We start from the raw sequence: 7,035 nt of genomic DNA, 5'->3' as shown, positions 1-7,035 counted from the left end.
TGGGATAAACATATATACATTGTAAGATAAAATACAGGAAATAGTATAAGGGCAGACTAGATGGACCATGAGGTCTTTTTCTGCCGTCAGTCTTCTATGTTTCTAATTTACAAATAAAAATAAATAAATAAGCATTATAAATCTTATTTGAGAATGTGCTGATCAGTTTATTAAAATTTCTATGTCCTTTTAAACTGATCTGGGAGGATGGACTTGGCTACTGCTAAAGACTGAATATTGTATTTCTCATTCATTCATATCCGAGTATTGTTCTTCTCCTTCCCTTATTGCTGTCATTTTTTAACCTGCAACTCGCTATAGATGGGCAAAGCTGAATGGTTGCTGAGGTCTTGAACAGCTTGTGCCTATACTGAAGGCAGCCTGCAACTTCGTGATAAATCATAAAACACTAAACGGAGTCCCAAAAACATTTTTATTTTAATGGCTGTGAATTCTGTTCATCCACAGCCGTAATAAGTCCCAAACAATGTTAAATAGTCTGGCAATCTTTCAGAAGGCTGATAAGCACCAACCTTTCTCTCTTTTGACACACTGCCAAAGACTTAATTTGCAAGGAGCTTTTTGCAAGGTCAAACAGAAAAGTCAGAATGGAGCTGTTACTCCGACCAGAATTGAACCAAGTTGCTTCCTGCAATAAGCACATCTCTTTTATGTCCAATAGGAGGGGACAATCATCTCTAAGTCTCACTCCCAAATGGTCCTTTCCTTCTGTTACTGTTCTTGTCTTCTGGCAGTTCTGTGCATGCACACATTGGGAATACAGTGATCCCCCAATCATTGCGAGGGTTCCGTTCCAGGACCCCCCGCAATGAGCGGGTTTTCGCGAAGTAGCGCTGCGGAAGTAAAAACACCATCTGCGCATGTGCAGATGGTGTTTTTACTTCCGCAGCAGCAGCGAGGAGCCGAAGATTGGGGTTTCCCCGCCGCCCACGCAAACTCCTCGCTGCTGCTGCGCCCGCCGCTCGCCCGCCCTGAAAGGGAAAGCCCCCCCAGGCCGGCTCCGATCCCCCCAGGCCGGCTCCGATCGTTTTAAAACAGGCGCGCCGCTTCTCCGCTGACTCCTGGCGAACTTCCCCGCTTTAGGAGTCAGCGGAGAAGCGGCGCACCTGTTTTAAAACGATCGGAGCCGGCCTGGGGGGGGCTTTCCAGCAACCCCCGAGCCCCCAACCCGGGCTCGGGGGTTGCTGGAAAGCCCCCCCAGGCCGGCTCCGATCGTTTTAAAACAGGTGCGCCGCTTCTCCGCTGACTCCAAAAGCGGGGAAGTTCGCCAGGAGTCAGCGGAGAAGGCGAGCAAGCGAGTCCAAGGCGAAGGCCGGCGGGGGTGGGGGTGGCGGTAGTGGAAGCGCGGCCTATTAGAGAGCCTCCGGGATGTTGCTCGGGGGCCCGAGGCGCGCTCCCTTACCCTGCATGCTGCTGACTGTCGTCTGCGCCGCCTGCGACCCGGGGCCGGAGCTGGAACCAGGGCTGGGAGCCGCCATTGTACAGCGCGCCAGAGACGCGGAGGGAGGGAGGGAGAGATGGACGGACGGCGGGGAGGGAAGGAGGCTGCAATGCAGCAGAAGCAGCGCAGCGAACCGCCCCCCTCCCCGTCCCGCGCGCCCGCCCCCGGCTCCCTCAGGCAGCTGGCGGGACACCCAGAGTCCCCGAGTCGGGACGACAGGCGCCAGCCTCCCGGGCCCTGACCGACCCAAAACCGTCGCTGCTCCTCTCTTCTCTCCGCGCTTGTTGGGGCTCCCGTGGTGTGCTTTTTTCCCCCTCCTCCTTCCCCTCCGTCGCTCCCTCCCACTTCCGCGGCACAAGTATAACCCCTCCCAGGCAGCGGGCGGAACGGACTCCTGGCGAACTTCCCGGGCGAAGGGCGGGTGCTGGGGGGGCTTCGCCCTCCCGCCAGCAAGAGGGGGAAGACCCAGGGAAGCCGCCCAGCAGCTGATCTGCCCGGCGCCATCTACGCATGCGTGCCCATAGAAAAAAGGGCACGCATGCGCAGATGGTTTTTTGACTTCCGGGTTGAAAAATTGCAAATTAGCCTGTTCGCAATGGTTGGGAACGCAATAACCGGGGGAACACTGTACACTCCTTGTTCCTCTGCTTCGGTCATGTCAGCCTCTGCAGTCAGCACAGAACTCCCAAATGGCCCGGGCCCATCTCTGGCTCCAACAGCCTTCTCCAGACTCCAGGCCTGGCCCAGGTTCCTCCTCAGCCTCCTTGCTTTCTGACTCTACTGCCAGCTCTGTAGGTTGCTGCTGCACCATAACAGGCCCTAACAACTATACCAAACTGGTTCTATATAATTTCCTTTTGATAAATGAAGTAGAGTTCATTAATTCCTATCTGCACCTGCAATCAGAATTTAATTGATTAGAGGAAATGATAGCTAGTCAGAAAAGATACAGTGAACCATTAGACTCTTCTCCTTTTTTAACCATGTTCACAGATTATTATTATTTTCTTTGTCTTCTAGCAATCTAGCCAAGTGATAGGGTTATAGCTATACTAGTGTTGTTATTGTTCTTCATCAATTCACTTCTGGATACCCTGAACAGGAATGTGCCAAATATAAGAAAGGGGTGGGTGTATCACTGGAAATTATGTGTGGTCAGAATTCTTCCTTTCCCAGCATTGTTGTTAGTTGTGAAGTCATGTCAAATCCATTGCAACGCCATGGATGACGTTCCTCTAGACCTTCTGTTCTCTACCATCCTCTGGAGTCCATTGAAGCTCATGCCTACTGCTTCAGTGACTCCATGCAGCCACTACACTCAGTTGTCCCCTTCTTCTTCTGCCCTCAATCTTTCCCAGCATTTCTCAGAAGTAGGGGAAATTATCGATGGGAGGGTTTTAGTTAACCCTGACTGTTCAGCCAGAACATTTGACTAGCATCCAGAGCAAGGCAATAGAACAGGGATCCCCAATGCCGTGTCCGTGGACCAGCACCGGTATGTGGCATGCCAGAATCTGGGCTGCAAAAACAAGCAATCCTGAGAGGTTGCCATAGAGAAACAACGGATGGAAGCTGATGAAAGAGAGAGATTCAGCCTGGAAAGGAGAAACTTTCTGATGGTGAGAGCAAACAACCAGTGGAACAGCTTGCCTGTGGAGGTTGTGAGCGCTCCAACACTTGTGACTTTCAATGGGAGTTATTTGTTATATATCTGAAATGATATAGGGACTGTTGCTTGAGCAGGGGGTTGTACAAGATGACCTGCAAGATCTCTGCCAACAAACAAACAAACAAACAAACCTGAATTCTGATCTTCAGGATGTAGGCAGAATACAAAATCACAACTCCTCCAGTCCATGAAAAACCTTTCTCCATGAAAGTGGTCCCAAGTACCCAAAAATGTGGGGGTGGGGCACTGCACAAATGCAATTCAAAGTGTTGGTTATGATCTATAAAGCCTTACATGGCTTAGGACCAGATTACTTACGGGACCACCTTCCGCCTCATGTATCCCAGTGGCCGGTTAGGTCCCACAGAGTTGGAAATTCCGTACTACTACTATCACTGAAGATACTATCTAATTTAGTAATGAAGTCTTCAAGAAAACTACCAAACTCAGAGAGCACTAAGGATGCCACAGTTCAACCCTGAGCTACAAATATTTTCTACCAGTGATAATTACTCTAACCTAGCGGAAGAGTAGGTGGTAATTTGGACAGCAATGTCTCAATTCCGCTTCAGCTCCAACCATTATAGCAGTAGGACAGTGATGGCGAACCTATGGTACGGGTGCCACAGGGAGCCATATCTGCTGGCACGCGACTCGTTGCCCTTACTCAGCTCCAACATGCATGTGTGTGTTGGCCAACTGATTTTTGGATCACACAGAGACTCTGAGAGGGTGTATTTGGCTTCCAGAGAGTCTTCTGAAAGATGCGGGTAGTGATTTCTGACAGTCTCAAAATGGGTGAGCAGTGTGGTCGGGCAGTAGGAAAAGCAAGTAGGATGCTTGGCTGCATAGCTAGAGGTATAACAAGCAGGAAGAGGGAGATTGTGATCCCCTTATATAGAGCGCTGGTGAGACCACATTTGGAGTACTGTGTTCAGTTCTGGAGACCTCACCTACAAAAAGATATTGACAAAATTGAACGGGTCCAAAGACGGGCTACAAGAATGGTGGAAGGTCTGAAGTATAAAACGTATCAGGAAAGACTTAATGAACTCAATCTGTATAGTCTGGAAGACAGAAGGAAAAGGGGGGACATGATCGAAACATTTAAATATGTTAAAGGGTTAAATAGGGTTCAGGAGGGAAGTGTTTTTAACAGGAAAGTGAACACAAGAACAAGGGGACACAATCTGAAGTTAGTTGGGGGAAAGATCAAAGGCAACATGAGAAAGTATTATTTTACTGAAAGAGTAGTAGATCCTTGGAACAAACTTCCAGCAGACGTGGTTGGTAAATCCACAGTAACCGAATTTAAACATGCCTGGGATAAACATATATCCATTGTAAGATAAAATACAGGAAATAGTAAAAGGGCAGACTAGATGGACCATGGGGTCTTTTTCTGCCGTCAGTCTTCTATGTTTCTATGTGTTTTTACCTTCCCCTGGCTCCCAGGGAAGCCTTTGGAGCCTGGAAAGAATGAAATACGAGCCTCCTGGACCCACCAGAAGTTGGGAAACTGGCCATTTCTGGCCTCCAGTGGAGCTCCGGGGGGTGGGGGAAACTGTTTTCAACCTCCCCAGGCATTGAATTATGATAAGAGCTCTTTGTATACCATATAGAGGAGGGCCTTGATAAATAAGATTGCCTTGTCAAAATGTTTTCAATTGCTAGTTGGAAATATTGTTACAGGAGACTATTGTCAAATTCTAAACTATATCACATGGATTCAATAAATATAAATTTTCTACTGTAGGTCCACAGAATTCACATTCATGTATGCAGGTAAATTCTGCAAAAAAATTTCTGTGGATGATTGCACAGAGTTGAGAGACCCATTTGCAGGTGACCCTATGAAGAAATAAACACGGTTTAGTTTCAAGTGGAAAGTGTGCCTGGCTGCAGAATTTATTAATAAACTCAAGTGCAACTAAGCACTATGATCCCCAGGTGCAAGTTGGAAGAGGAACTACACTGAGACAATGTTAAGTCACCAGAAAAGCTAGACCAGTAACCTCTAAAAACTATGTCACCAAAGCCACAGGGCAGTGATGGCGAATCTATGGCACGGGTGCCACAGGTGGTACGCAGAGCCATATCTGTTGGCACACGAGCTGTTGCCCTAGCTCAGCTCCAACATGCATGTGTGTGCTGGCCAGCTGATTTTTGGCTCACACAGAGGCAAAGGGTGGAAGGGTGTTTTAGCTTCCAAAGAGCATTCAAGGGGATGGGGGAGGGTGTTTTTACCATCCTCCGGCTCCAGGGAAGCCTTTGGAGTCTGGGGAGGGCAATACATTAGCCTACTAGGCTCACCAGAAGTTGGCAAACAGGCTGTTTCCGGCCTCCAGGGGACGGGGGAAGCTGTTTTCACCCTCCCGGGCATTGAATTATGGGTGTTGGCACGTGTGCATGTGTGATAGCGCATGTCCCGCATTTTTTGCACCTGAGGGAAAAAAGGTTCGCCATCAATGCCATAGGGAGAGTAGAAACTGCCAAAGAAATTAGAATAATAGAGAGGGCTTTTTTCCTATTTTTTTCTGTTTCCTTTTCCTTTTTTTTATTTTTGTCTCTTTGTGTTGTATTTCCACACCTCTCCCCAGCAGATTCAAACATGCTAAGATTTACCTTTCCCTGCTCTCTCTCTGAGATCGGATATGGATGGGGAAAAAAACCCAAATACAAAGCAGTATGAGGACTATTAAGTACCACACAAAAGCCACGGGAATTAGACCCAAAAGGAAAGAGTATCAAAGTTTGCAGTGGGAAGTTGCTTCCTCGCTTGCCAGGAACGCTTGAGCTGAACCAGTCACTCTCTGCCTTCCTTCAATAATCCGCTTTCCTGCAGGTGGCCTGTCGAGATCATATCTATCACATTTGCAGAGGGTTCACCCCACCACCAAGCCGGGAACGAAGAAAGAATTGTCTTTCTTTCTTTCTTTCTTTCTTTCTTTCTTTATTTATTTCCAATGCACAATACATATTGAAGAAGATAGACATGAGTTATTATATATAAAGAAAGGATATAAAAGTCCAATACACAATGAGGGTTTTAGTGGGTATATATCAATATACACATAGTAAAATACATGATGAAGGTTATAGAGAAGATACTCATAGTAAAATATATCTAAGAAATAATAGAAAAGAAGATATAGGAATAGAATATATCAATGAAAGAATAGAAGAAGAGATATAGGAATAGAGGAAAGGTATATAGGAGATATAGGAGAGCAATAGGACAGGGGACGGAAGGCACTCTAGTGCACTTGTACTCGCCCCTTACTGACCTCTTAGGAATCTGGATAGGTCAACCGTAGATAATCTAAGGGTAAAGTGTTGGGGGTTTGGGGATGACACTATGGAGTCCGGTAATGAGTTCCACGCTTCGACAACTCGGTTACTGAAGTCATATTTTTTACTGTCAAGTTTGGAGCGGTTAATATTAAGTTTAAATCTGTTGTGTGCTCTTGTGTTGTTGTGGTTGAAGCTGAAGTAGTCGCCGACAGGCAGGACGTTGCAGCATATGATCTTGTGGGCAATACTTAGATCTTGTTTAAGGCGTCTTAGTTCTAAACTTTCTAGGCCCAGGATTGAAAGTCTAGTCTCATAGGGTATTCTATTTCGAGTGGAGGAGTGAAGGGCTCTTCTGGTGAAGTATCTTTGGACATTTTCAAGGGTGTTAATGTCTGAGATGCGATATGGGTTCCAAACAGATGAGCTGTATTACAAGAACGATACGGTTTTCGCGGAACGAAAATACCACTTGAATCCACCCGTTGGAGCCTTTTAAAGGGGCCACATTGCGCTAGCCAGGTGAGCGCCAAACTCCCTCCCTTTTCTAACCCGCAGCGTGCTTGGGTGGCAGATCTCGCGACGCCTTCTTCGCACCCTTTGTTTTCTCCGC

Source organism: Erythrolamprus reginae, chromosome 1 (assembly GCF_031021105.1).
Source record: "Erythrolamprus reginae isolate rEryReg1 chromosome 1, rEryReg1.hap1, whole genome shotgun sequence".
Taxonomy (NCBI): domain Eukaryota; kingdom Metazoa; phylum Chordata; class Lepidosauria; order Squamata; family Dipsadidae; genus Erythrolamprus; species Erythrolamprus reginae.
This window is presented reverse-complemented; position numbering follows the sequence as displayed.